The sequence below is a fragment of the Bufo bufo genome, chromosome 3, assembly GCF_905171765.1.
Source record: "Bufo bufo chromosome 3, aBufBuf1.1, whole genome shotgun sequence".
Lineage (NCBI taxonomy): Eukaryota > Metazoa > Chordata > Amphibia > Anura > Bufonidae > Bufo > Bufo bufo.
In genome coordinates this window covers 272,075,006-272,101,282 of record NC_053391.1, presented here as the reverse complement: position 1 = coordinate 272,101,282, position 26,277 = coordinate 272,075,006, and positions in this window count along the sequence as shown.

The window sequence follows — 26,277 nt, the reverse complement described above, 5'->3', positions numbered from 1 at the left end:
CAGTGATTGTTTTCTGTGTTTGCCTTGCTATCCTTTTTGTCTCTCTCAGGGATCCGTAGCTTCTCCTCCTCAGCTGTTTCTTGTCTGCCACTCCCTACCTCCTTATATTCTCCCCTCACACTTCTCTAGTTGCCAGTTATAGAGCTTCCTGCCTGGACATCTATACTGACCCACTGGAGTGGTTTATCCTGGTTGTCGTTCCTGAGTGCTACCCTCCGGATCCCTGTTGGGCTTATTGTTGTCTCCTGTTGTCGCCCACCTGGGAATATATGTTGAGTCTGTGTTGTCTGTCCTCCCCTTGGTGTTTTCCCTTAGAGTTAGTGGTGCGGACTAGTGTTCCCATCGCCCTGTTCACTACCTAGGGCTCAGCTCAGGGAAAGCCAGGGCTTTAGGCACATGATCGGCGTACGGGTGAGGAACCCGTCTAGGGACGTCAGGGCAGCCAGGTGCCAGCCGCCAGGTGAGTCAGGGGTCACCATCTTCCCTCTCACTTGGGCAGGGCCTTCCTCGTTCCCTCCCTCTGTGTCACGTATGTGATAGCCACGCCGACCGTGATATTATAACTGGCCCTTACTTTTTGAGAAAAAAAAAAATAATAAAAAATAAAATTATTTAATTTTTTGTTTGTTGTTTTTTTTTTTTCTCTCTCTACTTAGAATCCAATATGGATCCTATTGATGCCTTGGCAGAACAGCTTCAAAGCCTGTCTTTGGAGGTGGCAGGATTGAAGGCGTCTGTTCTCCAACAACAGCAGCAAATGCAGCAGACCGCACCCCCAGCGGTTGCTATGGGTAACCAGGTTGTCACTGAACCCAAGGTTGCTCTTCCCGACAGATTTTCTGGGGGAAGGGACAAATTTGCGACGTTCCGTGAGGCCTGCAAATTATATTTTAAGTTGCGCCCTTACTCCTCAGGTCATGAAGAACAGTGGGTAGGGATTGTCATTTCCCTGCTTCAGGGGGATCCGCAATCCTGGGCGTTCTCGTTACCCCCTGGTTCTCAGGCTCTTCGGTCAGTGGAGGGATTTTTTGGGGCTTTGAGTCTCATATATGATGACCCTGACGAGTCGCCCTGGCTGAGTCGAAGTTACGGAATATTGCTCAGAGTTCCGTAGGTGGGCTACGGATACTCAGTGGAACGACCCGGCTCTCAGGAGTCAGTTCTGCTCTGGGTTATCTGAAAGGGTTAAGAATGCACTGGCGCTGTATGAGACCCCCCTTTCCCTTGATGCTGTTATGTCCCTCTCTATCAGAATAGATAGACGTCTTAGGGAGAGATCGAAAATTCCTGAGCAATTGGTTACCTCTCCCAAGCAACAGTCAGCCTGTACTGACTTAGATGAGCCTATGCAGCTAGGCGGAACTTCTCGTCAGGTCCGTCCTCCCGAGGTTCGCCGTAGGGGGGGGGGGCTTGTTTTTTTTGTGGGGGGAGGGGTCATTTCATTAATGTCTGTCCCTCCTTTCTCAAAAACAAAAGACCGTCGGAAAACTACTAACCCCGGGCTGTGCGGAGGATGTCAGCCGGGGGGTATACGTTTCCTCCATACGAACATCTCAATTTGTGTTACCAGCGGTCATTGTTTTTGGTGTTAAGACGGAGTCTATTTCTGTTTTTCTAGACAGTGGAGCAGGGGTAAACTTGATTGATGCCCATTTTGCCCGCACTATGGGTTTGTCTCTCTGTACGCTGCAGAGACCTATTCCCGTATTCGCTATAGATTCTGCTCCTCTGTCTCAGAGAAACCTCACCCACATTGTTCGTAATTTACACCTTCGGGTAGGGGACCACCATAATGAGTGTCTTTCATGTTACGTTCTGGAGGGCCTTCCCTCTCCGGTGGTATTGGGTCTTCCCTGGTTGGTAGCGCACAATCCAGTGGTGGATTGGCAGGCCAGGGAGATATTGGAGTGGAGTGAGCATTGCAGAGAGAATTGCTTAAATAACAATTGCTTAATCGCCTCCATAGCTTCCCTACCTACATTTATTTCGGACTTTGAGGACGTTTTTTCTGAAAAGGGTTGTCAGAAACTACCACCTCATCGTCCTTATGATTGCCCGGTTAACCTGATTCCCGGGGAAAAATTACCCAAGTCCAGGTTGTATAATCTTTCGGGTCCCGAGAGACAAGCCATGAAAGATTATATCTCCGAGAGTCTGGCTAAGGGACACATCAGACCCTCTTCTTCACCCGTGGCTGCAGGGTTTTTCTTTGTTAAAAAGAAAGATGGGGGCCTGCGTCCTTGCTTAGATTTCCGTGAGTTAAACCAGATAACCATCCGTGACCCATACCCTCTTCCTCTCATTCCTGACCTTTTTAATCAGATTGCGGGTGCTAAGTGGTTCTCCAAACTTGATCTTAGGGGGGCCTACAATCTGATTCGTATCAGGGAAGGAGATGAGTGGAAGACAGCTTTTAACACCCCTGAAGGGCATTATGAAAATCTAGTTATGCCTTTCGGTCTGACCAATGCCCCTGCTGTCTTCCAACATTTCGTTAACAATATTTTTAGTCATCTCATCGGCAGGTTTGTAGTCATATACCTAGATGATATCTTAATTTATTCGGCTGATCTGAAAACACATGAGGTGCATGTCAGGCAAGTACTGCAGGTCCTACGGACTAATAAATTATATGCGAAAATTGAAAAATGTGTCTTCGCTGTTCAGGAATTACAGTTCCTGGGATATCTATTATCTGCTTCAGGTTTCCGCATGGATCCTGGGAAGGTCCAGGCAATTTTAGATTGGGATCTTCCTGAGAACCTTAAAGCCCTACAACGGTTTTTGGGTTTCGCTAATTTCTATAGAAAGTTCATTAAAAATTATTCAGTGATCGTTAAACCCCTTACCGACATGACTAGGAAGGGGACGGATTTTTCCAAATGGTCTGACGCCGCTAAAGGTGCATTTTCCTCTTTAAAGGAGAGGTTTACCTCGGCACCTGTTCTAATTCAACCTGATGTCTCCCAGCCTTTTATTGTCGAGGTAGATGCGTCAGAGGTGGGAGTGGGAGCTGTATTGTCTCAGGGTCCGTCTCCTGGCAAATGGCGTCCTTGCGCTTTCTTTTCCAAAAAATTATCTTCTGCGGAGAAGAATTATGATATTGGAAATAGGGAACTGTTGGCGATTAAACTGGCGCTTGAAGAGTGGCGTCACTTCTTAGAGGGAGCAATCCACCCCGTCACGGTGATTACGGATCACAAGAACCTTCTGTACCTAGAATCGGCTAAGCGTCTCACCCCTAGACAAGCTAGGTGGTCGCTATTCTTTACCAGATTTAACTTTGTAATCACCTATCGTCCTGGGGCAAAAAATACCAAGGCAGACGCATTATCTCGTAGTTTCCCTGGAGGGGGTAATGTTTGTGATCCGGTACCTATTTTACAAAGAGGAGTGGTTGTCTCTGCTGTACACTCTGTTCTAGAGGGAAAGGTGTTAGAGGCTCAGGGGGACGCCCCGGCCTCTTGCCCCTCAGAGAAATTGTTTGTACCGTTAAACCTGCGTCTTGAATTATTAAAAGAACATCATAATTCGGCACTTGCTGGACACCCGGGTAGTAAAGCAACCTTGGAGCTTTTATCTCGTCGTTTTTGGTGGCCAAGGTTGCGTCAGGATGTAATGGATTTCGTGTCTACTTGTTCTACTTGTGCACGCGCGAAAGTCTCTCATACACGTCCAGCAGGGTCTTTATTGCCACTTTTCATCCCCAATAGGCCATGGACACATCTGTCAATGGATTTCATCACTGACTTACCGTTGTCGGCGGGTAAAACTGTTATCTTGGTAGTAGTAGACAGGTTTAGCAAAATGGTACACTTTATTGCGCTACCCGCACTTCCTAATGCTAAAACTCTCGCTGAGGTGTTTATCAGTGAAATCGTGAAGCTTCACGGGGTCCCTTCCGATGTGGTTTCGGATCGGGGAACCCAGTTTATTTCTACGTTTTGGAAAGCTTTTTGTTCCCGTTTGGGGGTTCACTTGTCCTTTTCCTCAGCTTTCCATCCTCAGTCGAATGGACAGACTGAGCGCACCAACCAAAATCTAGAAACATATTTAAGGTGTTTTGTGTCTGAAAACCAAGAGTTGTGGTCATCATATTTACCGTTAGCTGAGTTTGCCATAAATAATCATTATCAGGAGTCCACTGGCAAGTCACTATTCCTTGGTGCATACGGTTTTCATCCCTAATTTTGTACTTTCAAAGAGGGGGGGTCTTCTGGGGTTCCCGAAGAGGAAAGGTTTTCTTCATCTCTTTCATCGGTATGGCAGAAGGTGCAAGTTAACTTGAAAAAGATGAGTGGTAAATATAAATGCATGGCCGATAAGAAACGCCAGGTCCGGACCTAGGAGTAAATGACTATGTGTGGTTGTCTACTAGGAATATTAAGTTGAAGGTTCCTTCTTGGAAACTGGGTCCTAGGTTCATTGGTCCCTATAAAATAGTAGCCGTCATTAACCCTGTGGCTTTTCGCCTGGAGCTACCTCAGACTTTTAAGATCCATAACGTCTTCCATAAATCGTTACTCAAGAAGTATGTTCCACCACTAGAACCATCGCCGCTGCCACCTCCTCCTGTCATTGTGGCTGGTAATCTGGAGTTTCAAATAGCCAGAATTGTTGATTCTCGTCGGGTCCGCCGCTCTCTTCAGTATCTGGTGCATTGGAGGGGTTACGGTCCCGAGGAAAGAATGTGGGTTCCAGCGTCAGAGGTAAACGCCAACAGGTTAATTCAGACTTTCCATGCCTCTCATCCGGAGAGACCTGGTCCTGAGTGTCCGGAGGCCCCTCGTGAAAGGGGGGGTACTCTCACGAGGGTATCAAGAGCCACGTCTGACTCCGTTATACCCGGGGTCAGGAAGTCGCAGCGGGTGGCTGCGCGCTCTATATCTAAAGATCACGTTGTTTCTCAGTGATTGTTTTCTGTGTTTGCCTTGCTATCCTTTTTGTCTCTCTCAGGGATCCGTAGCTTCTCCTCCTCAGCTGTTTCTTGTCTGACACTCCCTACCTCCTTATATTCTCCCCTCACACTTCTCTAGTTGCCAGTTATAGAGCTTCCTGCCTGGACATCTATACTGACCCACTGGAGTGGTTTATCCTGGTTGTCGTTCCTGAGTGCTACCCTCCGGATCCCTGTTGGGCTTATTGTTGTCTCCTGTTGTCGCCCACCTGGGAATATATGTTGAGTCTGTGTTGTCTGTCCTCCCCTTGGTGTTTTCCCTTAGAGTTAGTGGTGCGGACTAGTGTTCCCATCGCCCTGTTCACTACCTAGGGCTCAGCTCAGGGAAAGCCAGGGCTTTAGGCACGTGATCGGCGTACGGGTGAGGAACCCGTCTAGGGACGTCAGGGCAGCCAGGTGCCAGCCGCCAGGTGAGTCAGGGGTCACCATCTTCCCTCTCACTTGGGCAGGGCCTTCCTCGTTCCCTCCCTCTGTGTCACGTATGTGATAGCCACGCCGACCGTGATATTATGGAAGTTATCCAGGTCCTTACCTACCTCTGTTAGTAGGGATTCATAGTTAAGACTATACAGTTTGGACACTGAGGGGGTCATGTTAGTTCCCAAATATTTGATACTGTCTATACACCAGTCAAAATCCAATTTTTCCTTAAATGACCTAGTTAAAGTGTCCGGAATATGAATCGGCAATGCCTGTGTCTTGGAGGAATTCAGATGGTAATATGATATGTTTCCATATAATTCTATTTGGCTCATGACCGCTGCTAAGGACGTTTCTGGATTTGATAGTGTCAATAAAACGTCATCTGCGTAGAGTGAGATTACATGCTCCTGGCCTCCAATAATAACCCCCGGGATGAGGGGATCCATTCATATAGCTTGAGCTAATGGTTCCATGGCTATAATAAAAATCAAAGGGGACAGTGGACAACCTTGTCTAGTGCTGTTTATTAAACCAAATGTCCCTGACAAGGCCCCATTGACATATACCCTAGCCGTGGGGTTGCTATATAAGGCCTATATTGCGGACATGATTGGGACACTAAATCCCATGGACGAGAGCACCGAGAATGCGAATGACCACCTTATTCTGTCAAACGCCTTCTCGGCGTCCAAAGCCAGAACCAACATAGGACTTTTCTGCTGTTTGACTTGGTGGAAAATGCCCAACATTCTCCTGGTGTTAAAATAGGACTGACGGATTGAGACAAAACCAGTTTGGTCGGTGTGTATTATGGAAGAGAGTATTGCTGCTAACCTAAGAGCCAAAATTTTAGCATAAATTTTAATATCTTGGTTTAATAAAGATATGGGCCTAAAGTTTTGGGGTTTATCAGCTGGTTTACCCAGTTTAGGTAGAGTGATGATAGTGGCTTGTAGATTTTCTTCAGGGAAATTTCCAGAGGTCAGGGCGGATTGACAAAAGTCTCGTAGGAAGGGGCTTAAGATATGTGGGAACTTTTTATAGTAATGGCTCGCAAACCCGTCCGGGCCAGGAGCTTTATCTTGGGGCAAGGATGTTATCACTCTCTCAACCTCCTCAGTTGTTATGTGGGAATTGAGGGTGCGGAGTTGCTCATTGGTTATAGTAGGTAGATTTAGAGAATTAAGGTATCTTCTTATCATGGTGGTCAAGTCTGGGGGGGATGGGATTGAATCCTTTAGATTATAAAGTCCATGATAATAAGTCTGAAAACCCTCCGCTATATCTAGTGGGGAATACGTTTTTGTTTGTGTTCTAGGATGTAAGAGATACGGTATTCTACTTTTTGTCCGTTTCGCCTTAAGGCTGGCCGCCAGAAGTTTCCCTGCTTTATTCCCTTGGGAGTAATAGCGTGCTTTGGATTTCCGGAGCCCCTTCTCAAAGGTTTCTAACATGTGATTCCTCAGATCCTGCCTAATCCGTTTTAAGGCCTCCATATTAGAGGGTGAGGGGTTGTTCTTATTGCTATCTTCCAGTTGTTTCAATTTATTGAGCAACTGTGACATGGTCTCCTGTAATTTCCTCTTTCGCACCGCCCCCTGTTGGATGAACGACCCTCTTATAAATGCCTTATGTGCATTCCATAATACCACAGGGTTAGTAGCATCTAGTTTTTTAAGATGGAAGAATTCTTTCAGGTCTGATTCAATGCGCTGACCATGCTGTGGACAAGATAATAAGATGGGGTTGCTCCTTCGAAAGATATCTTGGGGAGTAATTGTTATCTTCTGACAACTTTATTGTTATTTCATCATGATCGGACTATTTAATCTGCCCTATTTCTGCGTCTATAACCATTGTCAGTATCGCCCTGTCTACCAAGAACATATCAATGCGAGAATAAACATTGTGTACCCCTGAGTGGAACGTAAAATCCTTGTCTGATGGATGTTTAATACGCCAGATGTCAAACAATTCTGCTTTCCACATGGTGTCACTTAAAGACTGACCGGTTCTACATGATGAAGAAGAAGTGTCAATTTCTGGGTCTGTAGTTAGATTAAAATCCCCAAATATTAAAAGTTGCCCCTTCCTTTTCTTACCAACTACTTTCAATACTTTTCTCAAGAACCGGGTTTGGCCATTATTGGGTGCATAAATTGATACCAGAGTGAAGAGAGTGTTGTTTAGTGTGCACACCAGAATTACAAATCTCCCTGTTGGGTCGTTGATCTGTTCTATTAGTGTGAATGCTAGAGAGTTTTTAATAGCTATCATCACCCCTCTAGTTTTGGAGTTAGAGTGGGCTTGAAAGATGTGGGGAAATTGTGCATTTTGTAATCTATGAGCATCCTTAACCACCTCAGCCCCCAGTGCTTAAACACCCTGAAAGACCAGGCCACTTTTTACACTTCTGACCTACACTACTTTCACCGTTTATTGCTCGGTCATGCAACTTACCACCCAAATGAATTTTACCTCCTTTTCTTCTCACTAATAGAGCTTTCATTTGGTGGTATTTCATTGCTGCTGACATTTTAACTTTTTTTGTTATTAATCGAAATTTAACGATTTTTTTGCAAAAAACGACATCCATATATAAATTTTGCTCTAAATTTATTGTTCTACATGTCTTTGATAAAAAAAAATGTTTGGGTAAAAAAAAAATGGTTTGGGTAAAAGTTATAGCGTTTACAAACTATGGTACAAAAATGTGAATTTCCGCTTTTTGAAGCAGCTCTGACTTTCTGAGCACCTGTCATGTTTCCTGAGGTTCTACAATGCCTAGACAGTACAAACACCCCACAAATGACCCCATTTCGGAAAGTACACACCCTAAGGTATTCGCTGATGGGCATAGTGAGTTCATAGAACTTTTTATTTTTTGTCACAAGTTAGCGGAAAATGATGATTTTTTTCTTTTTTTTCTTACAAAGTCTCATATTCCACTAACTTGTGACAAAAAATAAAAAGTTCTATGAACTCACTATGCCCATCAGCGGATACCTTGGGGTCTCTTCTTTCCAAAATGGGGTCACTTGTGGGGTAGTTATACTGCCCTGGCATTCTAGGGGCCCAAATGTGTGGTAAGGAGTTTGAAATCAAATTCTGTAAAAAATGACCTGTGAAATCCGAAAGGTGCTCTTTGGAATATGGGCCCCTTTGCCCACCTAGGCTGCAAAAAAGTGTCACACATCTGGTATCTCCGTACTCAGGAGAAGGTGGGGAATGTGTTTTGGGGTGTCATTTTATATATACCCATGCTGGGTGAGAGAAATATCTTGGCAAAAGACAACTTTTCCCATTTTTTTTATACAAAGTTGGCATTTGACCAAGATATTTATCTCACCCAGCATGGGTATATGTAAAAAGACACCCCAAAACACATTCCTCAACTTCTCCTGAATACAGAGATACCAGATGTGTGACACTTTTTTGCAGCCTAGGTGGGCAAAGGGGCCCATATTCCAAAGAGCACCTTTCGGATTTCACAGGTCATTTTTTACAGAATTTGATTTCAAACTCCTTACCACACATTTGGGCCCCTAGAATGCCAGGGCAGTATAACTACCCAACAAGTGACCCCATTTTGGAAAGAAGACACCCCAAGGTATTCCGTGAGGGGCATGGCGAGTTCCTAGAATTTTTTATTTTTTGTCACAAGTTAGTGGAAAATGATGATTTTTTTTTTTTTTTTTTTTCATACAAAGTCTCATATTCCACTAACTTGTGACAAAAAATAAAAACTTCCATGAACTCACTATGCCCATCAGCGAATACCTTGGGGTCTCTTCTTTCCAAAATGGGGTCACTTGTGGGGTAGTTATACTGCCCTGGCATTCTAGGGGCCCAAATGTGTGGTAAGGAGTTTGAAATCAAATTCAGTAAAAAATGACCTGTGAAATCCGAAAGGTGCTCTTTGGAATATGGGCCCCTTTGCCCACCTAGGCTGCAAAAAAGTGTCACACATCTGGTATCTCTGTATTAAGGAGAAGTTGAGGAATGTGTTTTGGGGTGTCTTTTTACATATACCCATGCTCGGTGAGATAAATATCTTGGTCAAATGCCAACTTTGTATAAAAAAATGGGAAAAGTTGTCTTTTGCCAAGATATTTCTCTCACCCAGCATGGGTATATATAAAATGACACCCAAAAACACATTCCCCACCTTCTCCTGAGTACGGAGATACCAGATGTGTGACACTTTTTTGCAGCCTAGGTGGGCAAAGGGGCCCATATTCCAAAGAGCACCTTTCGGATTTCACAGGTCATTTTTTACAGAATTTGATTTCAAACTCCTTACCACACATTTGGGCCCCTAGAATGCCAGGGCAGTGTAACTACCCCACAAGTGACCCCATTTTGGAAAGAAGACACCCCATGGTATTACGTGAGGGGCATGGCGAGTTCCTAGAATTTTTTATTTTTTGTCACAAGTTAGTGGAAAATGATGATTTTTTTTTTTTCTTTCATACAAAGTCTCATATTCCACTAACTTGTGACAAAAAATAAAAACTTCCATGAACTCACTATGCCCATCAGCGAATACCTTGGGGTCTCTTCTTTCCAAAATGGGGTCACTTGTGGGGTAGTTATACTGCCCTGGCATTCTAGGGGCCCAAATGTGTGGTAAGGAGTTTGAAATCAAATTCAGTAAAAAATGACCTGTGAAATCCGAAAGGTGCTCTTTGGAATGTGGGCCCCTTTGCCCACCTAGGCTGCAAAAAAGTGTCACACATCTGGTATCTCCGTACTCAGGAGAAGTTGAGGAATGTGTTTTGGGGTGTCTTTTTACATATACCCATGCTGGGTGAGATAAATATCTTGGTCAAATGCCAACTTTGTATAAAAAAAGGGAAAAGTTGTCTTTTGCCAAGATATTTCTCTCACCCAGCATGGGTATATGTAAAATGACACCCCAAAACACATTCCCCACCTTCTCCTGAGTACGGAGATACCAGATGTGTGACACTTTTTTGCAGCCTAGGTGGGCAAAGGGGCCCATATTCCAAAGAGCACCTTTCGGATTTCACAGGTCATTTTTTACAGAATTTGATTTCAAACTCCTTACCACACATTTGGGCCCCTAGAATGCCAGGGCAGTATAACTACCCCACAAGTGACCCCATTTAGGAATAAAGAGACCCCAAGGTATTCTCTGATGGGCATAGTGAGTTCATGGAAGTTTTTATTTTTTGTCACAAGTTAGTGGAATATGAGACTTTGTATGAAAAAAAAAAAAAATCATCATTTTCCACTAACTTGTGACAAAAAATAAAAAATTCTAGGAACTCACCATGCCCCTCACGGAATACCTTGGGGTGTCTTCTTTCCAAAATGGGGTCACTTGTGGGGTAGTTATACTGCCCTGGCATTTTCCAGGGGCCCTAATGTGTGGTAAGTAGGTAAATGACCTGTGAAATCCGAAAGGTGCTCTTTGGAATGTGGGCCCCTTTGTCCACCTGGGCTGCAAAAAAGTGTCACACATCTGGTATCTCCGTACTCAGGAGAAGGTGGGGAATGTGTTTTGTGGTGTCATTTTACATATACCCATGCTGGGTGAGAGAAATATCTTGGCAAAAGATAACTTTTCCCATTTTTTTATACAAAGTTGGCATTTGACCAAGATATTTATCTCACCCAGCATGGGTATATGTAAAAAGACACCCCAAAACACATTCCTCAACTTCTCCTGAATACAGAGATACCAGATGTGTGACACTTTTTTTGCAGCCTAGGTGGGCAAAGGGGCCCAAATTCCTTTTAGGAGGGCATTTTTAGACATTTGGATACCAGACTTCTTCTCACGCTTTGGGGCCCCTAAAATGCCAGGGCAGTATAAATACCCCACATGTGACCCCATTTTGGAAAGAAGACACCCCAAGGTATTCAATGAGGGGCATGGCGAGTTCATTGAAAAAAAAAAATTTGGGCACAAGTTAGCGGAAATTGATTTTTTTGATTTTGTTCTCACAAAGTCTCCCTTTCCGCTAACTTGGGACAAAAATTTCAATCTTTCATGGACTCAATATGCCCCTCAGCGAATACCTTGGGGTGTCTTCTTTCCAAAATGGTGTTATTTGTGGGGTGTTTGTACTGCCCTGGCATTTGAGGGTCTCCGCAATCATTACATGTATGGCCAGCATTAGGAGTTTCTGCTATTCTCCTTATATTGAGCATACGGGTAATGAGATTTTTTTTTTCCGTTCAGCCTCTGGGCTGAAAGAAAAAAATGAACGGCACAGATTTCTTCATTCGCATCGATCAATGTGGATGAAAAAATCTCTGCCAAAAAAAGAAAAAGGAGGGGAAAGGCGTCTGCCAGGACATAGGAGCTCCGCCCAACATCCATACCCACTTCAGCTCGTATGCCCTGGCAAACCAGATTTCTCCATTCACATCAATCGATGTGGATGAATAAATCATTGCCGGGATTTTTTTTTTTATATATACAAAGTGTTTGCCAAAGTATATGAACACCGCCACCTCCTCAGCTCATATGCCTCGGCAAACATATCTTTTACTGCAGAGGAGAAATCTCGTCTTGCAGCGCCGCATACACCGACTTGCGTGTAATCTGACAGCAGCGCAATGCTTCTGTCCGAATGCACATCAGTGCTGCAGCTGGTCGATCGGTTGGTCCACCTGGAAGGTAAAAAAAACAAAACAAAAAAGAAAAAACCAGGCCGCAAAGCAATAACTTTATTAACTTTAGAACAGAACATATTAACTTTTTTTTACTTTTTAAACTTTTTTACTTACCGGTTGGGTTGAGGTACCAGGAACGACACTGGGGAAATGTCGCTCGTGTAGACGGCTAACTACACTGGTGGATGGGGCCACGGAACCTCCTGGGTAAAGGAGGTTCTCGATGATCTCTTCCTGGAATTTGAGGAAAGATCGTGTTCTCCCAGCCTTACTGTAGAGAACAAAACTATTGTACAGCGCCAATTGAATTAAATATACAGACACCTTCTTATACCAGCGTCTGGTTCTGCGGGAAACTAAATACGGAGACAACATCTGGTCATTGAAGTCCACCCCTCCCATGAGCGCATTATAGTCGTGGACACAGAGGGGCTTTTCAATGACACGGGTTGCTCGCTCAATTTGGATTGTCGTGTCTGCGTGAATGGAGGAGAGCATGTAAACGTCACGCTTGTCTCTCCATTTCACCGCGAGCAGTTCTTCGTTACACAAGGCAGCCCTCTCCCCCCTTGCAAGACGGGTGGTTACAAGCCGTTGGGGGAAGCCCACGCGACTAGTTCGCGCGGTGCCACAGGCGCAAATCCGTTCTAGAAACAAATGCCTAAAGAGGGCCACACTTGTGTAAAAATTGTCCACATAAAGATGGTACCCCTTGCCGAATAAGGGTGACACCAAGTCCCAGACTGTCTTCCCACTGCTCCCCAGGTAGTCAGGGCAACCGACCGGCTCCAGGGTCTGATCTTTTCCCTCATAGACCCGAAATTTGTGGGTATAGCCTGTGGCCCTTTCACAGAGCTTATACAATTTGACCCCATACCGGGCACGCTTGCTTGGGATGTACTGTTTGAAGCCAAGGCGCCCGGTAAAATGTATTAGGGACTCGTCTACGCAGATGTTTTGCTCGGGGGTATACAAATCTGCAAATTTCTGGTTGAAATGGTCTATGAGGGGCCGAATTTTGTGGAGCCGGTCAAAAGCTGGGTGGCCTCTGGGACGGGAGGTGGTGTTGTCGCTAAAATGCAGGAAACGGAGGATGGCCTCAAATCGTGCCCTGGACATAGCAGCAGAGAACATGGGCATGTGATGAATCGGGTGCGTTGACCAATATGACCGCAATTCATGCTTTTTTGTCAGGCCCATGTTGAGGAGAAGGCCCAAAAAAATTTTAAGTTCGGAAACTTGGACTGGTTTCCACCGGAAAGGCTGGGCATAAAAGCTTCCCGGGTTGGCGGATATAAATTGTGTGGCATACTGGTTGGTCTCTGCCACGACTAAGTCCAAGAGCTCCGCAGTCAAGAACAGCTCAAAAAATCCCAGGGCCGAACCGATTTGAGCCGTCTCAACCCGAACTCCAGACTGGGCGGTGAAAGGGGGAACTACAGGTGCGGCTGAAGTTGGTGACTGCCAATCAGGGTTTGCCAGCACCTCAGGGATTCTAGGGGCTCTACGGGCCTGTCTGTGCAGTGGCTGCGACGGGGTAACTAGTGCACGTGCCACCGTACCAGCTTCAACTGCCCTTCTGGTGCTCGCCACGTCACCATGTTGTACGGCAGTGCTGGTACTAGGTCCAGGGAGGGCTGCGCTGCTGGTGTATGCCTCACCACGTGATCCGGCAGCGACAGCCCCACTCTGCTGCTCTTGAAGCGGATCCTGCATAACCTGTGGTCAAGCGACACGGGGCCGGGTACGCCTGGTGCTGCCAGGGACCTCCACCTCCTCGTCCGAACTTTGGGTCAGAGAGCCACTGCTTTCCACAGGTTCATATTCTGACCCGCTAGATTCATCAGATGAGGGTTCCCACTCCTCATCTGACTGGGTCAGAATCCTGTAGGCCTCTTCAGAAGAATACCCCCTGTTTGACATTTTGGACTACTAAATTTAGGGGTATTCCCTGAGACTACCCAAGAAAAAAAGCAAGCCTGTCTTACAAAGGGGAGGCTAGCGAAGTACCGGAGGCCGCTGCGGTTGATAAAAAATATCAAAACTGATTTTTTTATCGCCGCAGTGCGTGTAAAATGAATGTGCAGTGATCAAAAAATATATATTTTTTTGTCACTGCGGTGGGGCGGGCGTGGGTGAACGCACGTGTGGGCGACCGATCAGGCCTGATCGGGCAAACACTGCGTTTTGGGTGGAGGGCGAACTAAAGTGACACTAATACTATTATAGATCTGACCGTGATCAGTTTTGATCACTTACAGATACTATAAAAGTACAAATGCTGATTAGCGATACGCTATTCAGCGAATAAAAGTGACTGCGGTGCGGTGGGGTGGGCGCTAACTGACGCTAACTACCTAACCAAGGGGCGTAAACTATCCCTAAAACCTAACAGCCAATACCAGTGAAAAAAAAAAAGTGACAGTTTACACTGATCACTTTTTTTCCTTTCACTAGTGATTGACAGGGGCGATCAAAGGGGTGATCAAAGGGTTAATTGGGGTGCAGGGGGGTGATCAGGGGCTAAGGTGTAGTGTTGGTGTACTCACAGTTCAGTCTGCTTCTCTGCTGGATCCAACCGACGAAAAGGACCAGCAGAGAAGCAGAGAAGCCATATAACAGATCATATTTACTAATATGATCTGTTATATGACTTTTGATTGGATTTTTTTGAAAATCGCCAGCCTGCCAGCCAATGATCGTTGCTGGCAGGCTGGTGACGAACTTCTTCTTTGAATTTTGCCGGCCCGCGATGCGCATGCGCGGGCCGGCTTTGAGCGAAATCTCGCGTCTCGCGAGATGACGCGTATATGCGTGATTGTGCGCAGCGCTGCCACCTCCGGAACGCGAATCTGCGTACAGCGGTCCGGAGGTGGTTAAAGGGCTTCTGTCAGCCCACCAAACCGTTTTTTTGTTTTTGTTTACTAATAATCCCTATACTGCGAGCTCTGCATACATAAGTTAAATAATCATTTTTGTTCAGTAGAATTTGATAAAAAGCGATTTTTAAAATATGCAAATTACCTTGCTACCAGTAAGTAGGGCGGCTACTTGCTGGTAGCAGCCGCATCCTCCGATCCTAATGACGCCCCCTCCGCATTGTGATTGACAGGGCCAGGGAACGGAATCGTTCTCTGCTGGCCCTGCCTGTTAGCATTCAAAATCTGGCGCCTGCACTGCGGCCGTACGTATCTTCAATCTGCGCAGGCGCACTGAGAGGCGGCCGCTCTCTTCTCAATGCACCTGTGCCGGGTGTAGATGTGACGTCATCGGCGCAGGCGCATTGTGAATGGAGCGGCCGAGCGAATGGCCGTCTCTCAGTGCGCCTGCGCAGATTGAAGATAGGTACGGCCGCGGCGCAGGCGCAAGATTTTGAATGCTAACAGGCAGGGCCAGCAGAGAACGATTCCATTCCCTGGCCCTGTCAATCACAATGCGGAGGGGGCGTCATTAGGATCGGAGGATGCGGCTGCTACCAGCAAGTAGCCGCCCTACTTGCTGGTAGCAAGGTAATTTGCATATTTAAAAAATCGCTTTTTATCAAATTCTACTGAACAAAAATGATTATTCAACTTATGTATGCAGAGCTCGCAGTATAGGGATTATTAGTAAACAAAAAAAAAACAAAAAACGGTTTAGTGCGCTGACAGAAGCCCTTTAACTAGTAAATGGGTTTCTTGTGCCCCTAAAACATCACAGTTGAGAGACTTAACCTCCCTCCATAGGTGAGATCTGCGCATTGGACTATTCAAACCATTTGTATTAATGCTTGCAAAATATATTACCATAATAAAGCAGTTTAAAGCGTAAGGTAAAGAAGTCGCATAATAGGCTGTAAAAAAGGTGCAGGACGACTCCCAGCCAGCGCGCCCGCAACCAAAACACGGAGGAGGTGGACCCTTCATCCATTCATGGATGTAGCATCATATAACAATGGTAAAAAATAACAATAACATATAACTAAAAGCATAACTAATAGGTGTACCTGTAAGAGCCAACAGGCTCCCCGTAAACCTGAAAGAACTCGGGGTATAAAAGTCCTGCCTGAAGCCTAGGTAGCGATCTATATGGACAGGCACTCAACCCCGGAAGTAGCACTGAGATCTATTCCTCCTTCTGGTGAACCTTTATTTAGCGGGCAATATCCCAATCCTTCTGGATTTTGTCAGGTGGAGCCCGACGTTGTTCCGTTAGCAAGTCCATTGGAATGTCCCAACTCTGCAACAATTCCTTGCCTTCTTCTATGGACTTTTTCAGCATATAATTTACCCTCCTGGTGGATCATAAGGCGCACCGGGAACCCCATCTGTATTGAATCTTGGCTTTTTGTAGTGCCGACGTAATGGGTATCAAGGGCCTTCTTTGCCTGAGTGTAGCAGCCGATAGATCTGCATATAGAGAAACATGATGGTATGGAGCTGGAGAGAGCGCCTTTGTATCAGCAGCATGTCCCTCATGACAGTGTCCGTCAGGGCCATGTTGGTAACTGGCAAGGCTAAGATTTCTGCCTCCCCTGTATCTTGTAAGTCCCCATATGTTCCCAAAGTACCTATTTGGGTTACCCCTGATTCCGGAGATCTTATGCGTTGTGGGGTATGCGGAGAATCCGCTGCTCCTGTTGCCACCTCTTTCCCCTGTGTCCGGGTAGAAGTGATCGCGCCACACTCACCCTCCTGCCCTGCAGAAGATTCTCCTTCTTCGAGTACAGGTCTCGGTATCTTCCCTGCAGCCGAATCTCTGTCTGGGTCCGAGTCAATAGTTGAGTGGGTGGCGTCCGTGCGTTCACTTGTGGCTGCGCGCCGGTCTCCGGCGCCATCTTGGGACCTTCCCGCTTCTCTTGTGAAGTAGAATTTTGTTAACTGCGGGTGCTTCACCACCTTTCTCTTTCGTCCCGTCATCTTCAGGAAGGGTTCAATGACTCTCCCTTCCAGCTTTGAGGTGTTCACCGTGGATCTAGTCGCTGTATAAGTCGCTAAATTGCAGTGCTAGCTCCGGAGCTGTACCACACTACATCCGCGCGCCTCGGCAGCCAGACCACGCCCCTGTGCCTCTCTCTTTACGACACAAGGTTTTTAAGGAGCACCACGATACTGTCCTTGCTGGGCACCCGGGGGGTAGAGCCACAGTGGATCTCATTGCTCGGAGATTCTGGTGGCCGGCTCTTCGTAAGACGGTTGAGGGTTTTGTGGCAGCCTGCGAGACCTGCGCTCGTGCCAAAGTCCCTCCTTCACGGCCATCAGGTCCTCTCCTTCCGTTACCCATTCCTTCCCGTCCTCAGACACATCTGTTCATGGACTTCATTACGGACCTGCCTCGTTCCTCGAGGAAGACTGTGATTCTGGTGGTGGTGGACTGTTTTAGCAAAATGGTGCATTTTATTCCTTTTCCTGGGTTGCCAATGCTAAAACGCTGGAGCAGGCATTTATTGATCACATTGTCAAATTGCATGGTATTCCTTCAGACATAGTCTCTGATAGGGGCACGCAGTTTGTTTCCAGATTCTGGAAGGCTTTCTGTTCTCGCTTGGGGGTTCGGTTGTCATTCTCTTCTGCTTTCCACCCGCAGTCGAATGGCCAGACAGAGGGCGTCAATCAGAATCTGGAGACATATCTGTGCTGTTTTGTGGCAGAGAATCAGGAGGATTGGTGTTCTTTTCTCTCCCTTGCTGAGTTTGCTTTAAATAACCGTCGTCAGGAGTCCTCTGATAAGTCACCATTTTTTGGTGCATATGGGTTTCAGCCGCAGTTTGGGACATTCTCTGGAGAGGGGGCTTCTGGTTTACCTGATGAGGAGAGATTCTCCTCGTCTTTGTCATCTATTTGGCAAAAGATTCAGGATAATCTTAAGAGCATGAGTGAGAGATATAAGCGTGTGGTGGATAAGAGACATGTGCCTGGTCCAGACCTGAATGTTGGTGATCTGGTGTGGTTGTCTACTAAGAATATCAAATTGAAAGTTCCCTCCTGGAAGTTGGATCCTAAGTTTATTGGGCCTTGCAAAATCTTGTCCGTCATCAATCCCGTTGCCTACTGTCTTGATCTTCCTCAGACTTGGAAGATCCATAATGTTTTTCACAAGTCCCTATTAAAAAATTATGTCCAACCCACTGTACCCTCCTCTTTGCCTCCTCCTCCGATTGTGGTTGATGGTAATCTTGAATTTCAGGTCTCTAGGATTGTGGACTCTCGTATTGTCCGCGGTTCTCTTCAGTACCTCGTTCATTGGGAGGGTTATGGTCCTGAGGAGAGGATGTGGGTTCCAGTGGCGGACATTAAGGCCACTCGTCTTCTCAGGGCATTCCATAGGTCTCATCCTGAGAAGGTGGGCTCTGAGTGTCCGGAGTCCACTCGTAGAGGAAGGGGTACTGTCACCGCCAGATCTCTGAGAAGTTCTGACAGACGTTCTTCAGTACCTCCTGCATGATGTTCTTTTGTTTTGCTTTCGCTTTGACATCTCTTCTCCCTCTCTCAGCTGTCATCTATTAGCAGTGATTGCTTCCCTTTATATCTCCTCCCATACTGCTTCACTTTGCGGTTTATACTACTTCCTGGATTGTGTTCACTGCTTGAAGTTGCTACTGCTGGTATCTCAGATAAGTCTATTTCTGTATTTGTGTTTTCCTGTTGGCTTGATTCTAGGTGACCCTGGCTCCCTCCGTATTAAGTGCAGGGAGCCGGTGGTCGTGTCCCCTCACTATTATAGGGTTTGCAGGTGTCACTCAGTCGAGGTACGTGGACATGCAACTTTCTATCATTGAGATCTTTGCATGGGCTGAGCAGTCAGGGAGAGCTCTAGGGCTTTAATAGGGCTCACCCTTTTGTTCCTTAGTTTGGGATCAAGTCAGTCGAATCTTTATTTGTTATTTATTGTTTTCTGAAACACCATCCGTGACATTTCCACCGTGAGAATCCAGGGAAAGCCCATTTGGAGTCTTCTGAGCCGCCTCCTCGAGGGGGGGGGGGGTAATGTAAGACTCTCCTGTTCCATGATCCACTGGGGCCCCCAGGGGTCCTTGTGGGGCTCGGCCTGCATGGGACCCCATTATTGTAGTGGGACAGGTCATGCATGTGCCTGGGGAGTCCTAAGTTCTGACTTCTTTGCGGGCAGACGTGGTAGTGCGTCCGCATGGTCACGGGAGGGGAAGACCACTGGGGTCTTGGAGGCAGATTGACCGGAATGGTGGCGGCACAGGCCGATTCTGGCTCCGGTATCACCTGCGGGTTCCGTTCCGGCGTCAGTGCCGATGCAATTGTGTATTCATGCTGGGCTGCTCGAGAGGAGGTTCGCAAAAGGATACGAGGCAGAATATATGTGCATCTTATTCGCTATGCTGGCCGCTAAAGGGGAAAATACCTGTACGTAAATTCTAGTAGATTAGAGGGCAGGCATGGGTTAAGTGACTAAGGACCAGCCTAGGCCGCACAAGTGTCAGGGATTAGGATCATTATATGACCTATGAGGAATAGACACATGACACTTTGTGATTGGCTAGCAGGTACTTAAAAGTAGTGATGAGCGGCAGGGGTCATATTCGAATTCGCGATATTTCGCAAATATTTCGTAGAATATTCGTAGAATATTCGCAAATTCTAATATTCGTTATATTCTACGATTTTTTTTACTCCAAAAATTGGCAAGGTAATAATCGTGTAATATGCAAATTTTTGTATTTGAATTTTAAAATTTTCAACTTTTAGACAAAGAATATTATAGCACTATATTAGCTAAATTGCTCTATATTCGTTTTTTTTCGAATATTCGCTATATATTGCTATAACTTTGTTTTTTCGAATATTCGTAATATTCTAAAACAAGAATATATAGCAATATAGCGAATATTCGAAAAAAACGAATATAGAGCAATTTACCTAATATAGTGCTATATTCTTCCTTGTCTAATAGTTGTAATTTTTTTCTCATCTGAAGTTCAGATTGGAAAAAAATTACAGCTATAAAAAAAAAGATTATAGCACTATATTAGCTAAATTGCTCTATATTCGTTTTTTTCGAATATTCGCTATATTGCTAAAATATATTGCTAAAACAAGAATATATAGCAATATAGCAAATATTCGGAAAAAAAAAGAATATAGAGCAAAATTCGCAAACAACACTACTCCTAAAGTCAAGTATATTGCAGCCTTCTTATTGGCCCACAAGCTAGAAGCAGGGAGGGATCATGTGTACTGATAAAAATAAAAAAAAATCGAATATAAAAAAATGAAAAAAAAATCAAATATTCGAAATTACGAATATATATCACTATATTCAAAATATTCGCAAATTTTTGAAGTACCTATATTCGCGATAAAAATGCGAAATTCGAATATTCGTGATCAACACTACTTAAAAGGTGATCTCCCTGGCTGGTCAGTGCCCACTGTTTTGACAACCCGGGTGTATGCTGCAGTTCATATTCTCCCAGACTTAACTGTTCATGACCTCTGCCTTCCTTGATTTATCTCTAGAGACTGCCTCTGGATACCTCATCTTTGCTGAACAGTTTGTCTTGTGTATGGATCAAACCCTGGAAATCCTGATGTCTCATCCCTAGGTACCACCTTAAATGGACTAATACTGCGCATAAGAACTTTGGCCTGGTCACTGGCTGTCCCCTTGGTGTTTCCCTGCACAGGGTTTTATTCGGGTTGGTTACCTGTATATGCTTACTGGTTTGGACTGTACTGCCGTTTATTTAATAAATCCACTATTGTTTAACCTCTGTCTGGTTGCTTGGGGTTCTGCACCATTACAATGGCACAACCCATTTAAAAGTAGTATTTAATTAAATGAATGCTATAATTGCTTCCACTTTATAATATTCTCTACAATAATAAAGTGCATGGTCAGCATCTATCTACACATCCATATAGCAGAATCAATGGAATTACCATGTAGGCAGCTCATTTATAGACCTCGTTGTATGGACCTGTAGATGAAAGCCCACTGTCCCCGCATTTGTGTACCTGAGGTACAAATATGATGAAGAAATTTTAAAGTGTACCTCCAGTTAACCTCTTTAGGACACAGGGCGTACAGGTACACCCTGATGTCCTGGTACTTAAGGATACAGGGCGTACCGGACGCGGCGGGCGGTGATCGGAACCCAGTGCCTGCTCAATTCATTGAGCAGGCACCTCGGCTAAATGCGCGGGGGGGTCCCGTGACCCCCCATGTCGACGATCGCCGCAAACCGCAGGTCAATTCAGACCTGCGGTTTGCGGCTTTTCATGTTGCGGGCGGCAGCAGTGCCATCGGATCCCCATGGGGCTGTCATGAAGTACAATATGTGACGAAAAAACTATCTCAGAATGGCCTGGATAAGTCAAAGCGTTTTAAAGTTATCACCACATAAAGTGACACTGGTCAGATTTGCAAAAAATGGCCTGGTCCTGAAGGTGAAAATGAGCCCTGTCCCTAAGAGGTTAAATAGAAAAACAATTATACACCAGGAGTGTGCACAATAATCCTTTTTCTAAATATATTGTGTAGCAGATTCTGATTTTAAATAGCAAAGTGAGCCAGCGCTGTAGCATGGGTTGTCATGTTATAGTGCTGGCTCCTGCACTGAATATGGAAACCTAGGAGAAAGGCAAGGACACACTGAGGGACATTTATTAAAGACTTTACGCCACAATTGTGGGGCACACACAAGATAAGTGGGAGTTTAGCACAAGGGCTGGGGCTTCATGCTGGATTTACTATAATTTTCCCCAGAAACAAGTTGAAGTTATAGCTGAAGTCTGCAGCAGCCACTTCAGTTTCTGCTGCATGACAGGGCAGAGATACATCTAGTTTATTAAGACTACTTTCACACCTCCAGTATGCATTTCAGCAGACTGTTCCTGCAGAGAACAGCCTGCCAAAATTCATGGGATCTGGCACTGCCGGATACAGTTAGAATGACTGCTAGCCCCATTAAGTATAATCTGATCCGTAAAAATAATCAAATAATCAGATCCGTACGCATCTGGCAGACAAATGGAGAACTGGACAGACAGAAACAGCAGCAGATCGTGTCCGGCCAATTCTCTACTTGTCTGCCAGAACAGCCATGCCAAAGTTTCACACTGGAGGTGTGAAACTACTGTAGCCTAAAAGGCATCTGCCTCTTCATAAATTAAGCACATCTCGCAACAGTGCAGGGAGGTCAATACTGGCATGTGGGTACGTTAGTATTGATAAATCTCCACACCTGTCTCCTAGTACAGAGGTCCCTTATCACTGGGCCATGGACAAGTACCAGGTCATGGTTCAGCTGGCATTGGTCTGCGGGGAGTGCCAGAGTTGAACTGCAGGGACAGGAACTATTGGCTCTTGTGCTGTTTAGCCTCAGAGGCTGAAGGCTGCTAGAAATGAGGCCTGAGACAGCGCAAAGGTACAGGGTATTCGTGATGACATCATCGTAACTGCCTGCACTGGTTCACAGATGGCATTACGCCACCAGAGACCCGGCGCATGAGGTCGCAATGACTTTTCCAGCCGGCTGCCTGTGTTATGGTACAGGCGATCAGGAATGTCCTGCATTGCAGACAGCTGGAGGGAGATGAGTACTGTTTTTTGTTTGTTTTTTAACACCACTGGGGGCACTACGGGGGAGGGGTTGTTGCATTATTTTCTGGGGGCACTATATGTAAAGAGGCACTACCCGGGGGAACATATTTAAAGAGGTCACAACTGGGGGCACTATGTTTAAAGAGGTCACAACTGAGGGACATATTATGTAAAAAGGCCACTATTGGGGGGAATTATATGTGAAGAGAGCACTACTGAGGGGCAATATACAGTACATAGTGCACAACTAGGGTGGGCATCATATCTGTTGAGGCCTAAATGGGGACGATAATTACTAAATTGGGGCATAGAAGAAGGCATTAAAGGGGTTATACCATCTTAGACAATGGGGGCATATTGCTAGGATATACCCCCATTGTCTGATAGGTGCGGGTCCCACCTCTGGGACCCGCACCTACAAGGCAAACGGAGCCGGGAAGAGTTGTGGCTGGAGAACCCTGGGTTTCCAGGGGTCTGTTCACTACCAGGCGAAGCTCCCCGCCTCTCCCATTGAAGTGAATGGGAGCGCACCGCGCATGTGCGGCCACCAGTGGCGTAGGGATCGCCATAGCAATGGGGCCCTACACCACTGGGGTCGCCTTCTGTTGATTTTTTTTTTTTACACACACTACAAACAGCAACCAGGCCCGAGCCGCGGACCGCCCGCCCACTACACTAGTGTAGTGGGCGGGGAGCGAGCGGTCCGCGGCTCAGGCTTGGCTGGGGAGGAGTCAGGACACGCAGGGCCGGGCCGACACAGAGGCTGGGGAGGCTCCAGCCAGGCCACTGAGTAAGGAAGATCCGATCATATTCTAACCCCCAGGCGTTCCCATGGTGACGGGGACGCTTGCATGGGGGTTAGAATATACCATCGGATCTGAGTTTTCAAACTCAAATCCAATGGTATATTCTAACCCCCAGGCGTTCCCATGGTGACAGGGACGCTTGCCTGGGGGGCACCGCTCCCATTAATTTCCATGGGGCCGACGGAAAAAGCCGGCTATTTTTGGCGGCTCCATAGAAATTAATGGAAGGCGGCTGGTCCCAGTGGTGGGACCCACACCTATCAGACAATGGGGGCATATCCTAGCGATATGCCCCCATTGTCTAAGATGGGATAACCCCTTTAATACTAAGGGCTCTTTCACACGAGCGGATGCCGTGCGTGGAATCTGCTGTGTGATAGAATGCCAAACCCCGCTCCGGACAGACACGGAGTATTAACATAATTGAAAATGCTCCGTGCCTCTCTGTGATCTTTTACTACAAAATTATGGTGACAACTCTATCTCACTGTGATTTTGTAGTAAAAATGTCACAGAGAGGCACGGAGCATTATCAATCATGTTAATGCTCAGTGTCTCTACTGTCCAGAGCGGGGTTTGGCATTCTTTCAAGCAGCAGTTTCTATGCATGGCATCCGCTCGTGTGAAAGAGCCCTTAGTATTAAAGGGGTTATCCCAGGTTATATCAGAGAAGTCAAAAGAGTGATCTGTGTAGGACTGACAAAAAAAAGGAAAGAGAACGAATCCAGTCAAATGAGTGTATTGTAAGGGTATTTTTTTTTTTTTTAACAAATATCTGTTTTATTTGTTTTTCACAAAGAAAATATAGGCATTATTTGCAATGTTACAGAATAGTACAAAGTTATATATTCTTTTTCACATAATTGCAAATATAGAAAAATAGTCATACATAACAAACGCTCGACAAAGTGTTCATTTTCGGGCAATACATAGATATGAGTGACATTTATTATTTCACCTGGACCAACATGGGCCTTAAGCATCTCAAGTATTGCGGTTGTTATTATACTCAGTCTAATATTCTTTGCCGAAGTATAACAGTATAGACAAGAACATAGATAACTCGCGGAGGAGAGTAATATCCTCCAAGGAAAATAAACAAAACATGTATCACAGGTTGTTCCCAGTACCGCTCCTCAAAGGTTGAAAAGATGTAGTTTGTAGCTAATGGTTATCACCGTCAACTCCCGTACAGAGGTACTTCTGTACGTAATTGGGTTCCGGAGATGTATCCAACACAAACATCTACTAGTCATGGTTCTGTCTTGATTGTTATTGTTCTTTCATATTACAATACTGGCGTGTTGCTTCAGAGTGGGAGTGTACCTTATAAATTTGTTGACAGAAAGGTGTTCACAGGAATATGTGAGAAAATGAAAGGTTAGAATTGGGAAGAATTGTCTATAAGTGTAAGACCCAGAAATTCCCATCAACCCTATACTTTCCTGTAGTCGTTCCATGGTCTCCACAGCTGCAGGAATTTGGAATGTGATCGGTTAGCCCAGCTGTTGAGTTCCTCCATAAGATATAGTTGGTCTACCTTTGCCTTCCACTGGGAGATGGCAGGAGGATCTGGGTCAAGCCAATGCAGCGGGATAAGTGACCTAGCTGCTTGAACAAGCCATGTGGGAAGATCAAAAGGTTTAGGGGACCAGCTCCCTCTCCCATTGGGCAATGTAAGCTGGTTTGTTCTTATTGATTAAACACAGTAGGTTCCTATAAATAATGGAAATTGTGCGTTTAAGAGTCGTTTGTCCTTGAACTAGTTTTTCAAACCAGGTAGCTTCTTTAACTGTTGTATACTTGTCGTGTAATTTAGAACATGTGTCTTTGAAGACTTTTATGTCTAAGAAATTGGCCTGTTTCAAGCGGTGGGAACATAGTGTGTTTACTGCTGTTGTTGAATTTGTACTAGTTAGTAGTTCCACAATATTTAAGTCCTTAAGTAAGTTCCAGAAATCTGGAAGGTTGGAGATGTTAGGGTAAATCAGGTACGGACTTAACGAAGAAGGTAGAAGTCTTGGGGGCTCTGAGAGTAAGTGTGTATGTTTGGACAGGGTGTTGAATGTCGAAAAGATCCCTTTGGACAGTCCTTCTATTGGGGGATTAGGTTTCCTGATGCCCCATAAACTTGCTAGTTGGCAATTAGTTAGGGTAAGAAGCTCTATGTCTGAGCCTAAAATTCTGAAGTTAGGGATGCATAATTGCAACCACCTTTTTAATTGGATCGCTCTGTAGTAAGTCTGGGCATCAGGGAGACCCATACCGCCTTGTGAACGGTCTCTAATTAGTTTTTCATTTGCTAAACGTGATTTTTTTGCCTTTCCAAAGGAAAGATGTAAATAGTGAGCGTATGGTAGTAAAGAAGGATTGTGGCAGGTGGATGGGGACCATTTGAAGAAGATATAGCAGTTTGGGCATGATATACGTTTGTAGGAGGTTTTTCCTACCCAGCCATGATACGAAGGGGAGAGATAATGAATTCAGTTGGTCTCAGATTTTTTTCAGTAAGGGAATGTAGTTCATGGAATATAGAATCGTCGGTTCATTTGTTAGGAAAATACCTAGGTATTTAATTTTTTCTTGTTGCCATGTAAATGGATAGGAAGAGCGCAGTATATGGATTTGGGGTGTTGGAAACAGAGATGTTGAGTGCTTCAGATTTAGAGTAGTTAATTTAGAAATTTGACAGCGTGCCGAATTGTTCAAATAATGACATTAGTGGTGGGAAAGCCTGGATGGGATTTGTGATCAGGAGTAAGAGGTCATTCGCAAAGGCGGCGCATTTATGCTCTGCTAGGTTGGTTTTTAGTCCCTTAATCATTGGATTGTCTCTTATTGCCTGTAACAATGTTTCCATGGTGATAATAAAAAGAGTGGGGGACAACG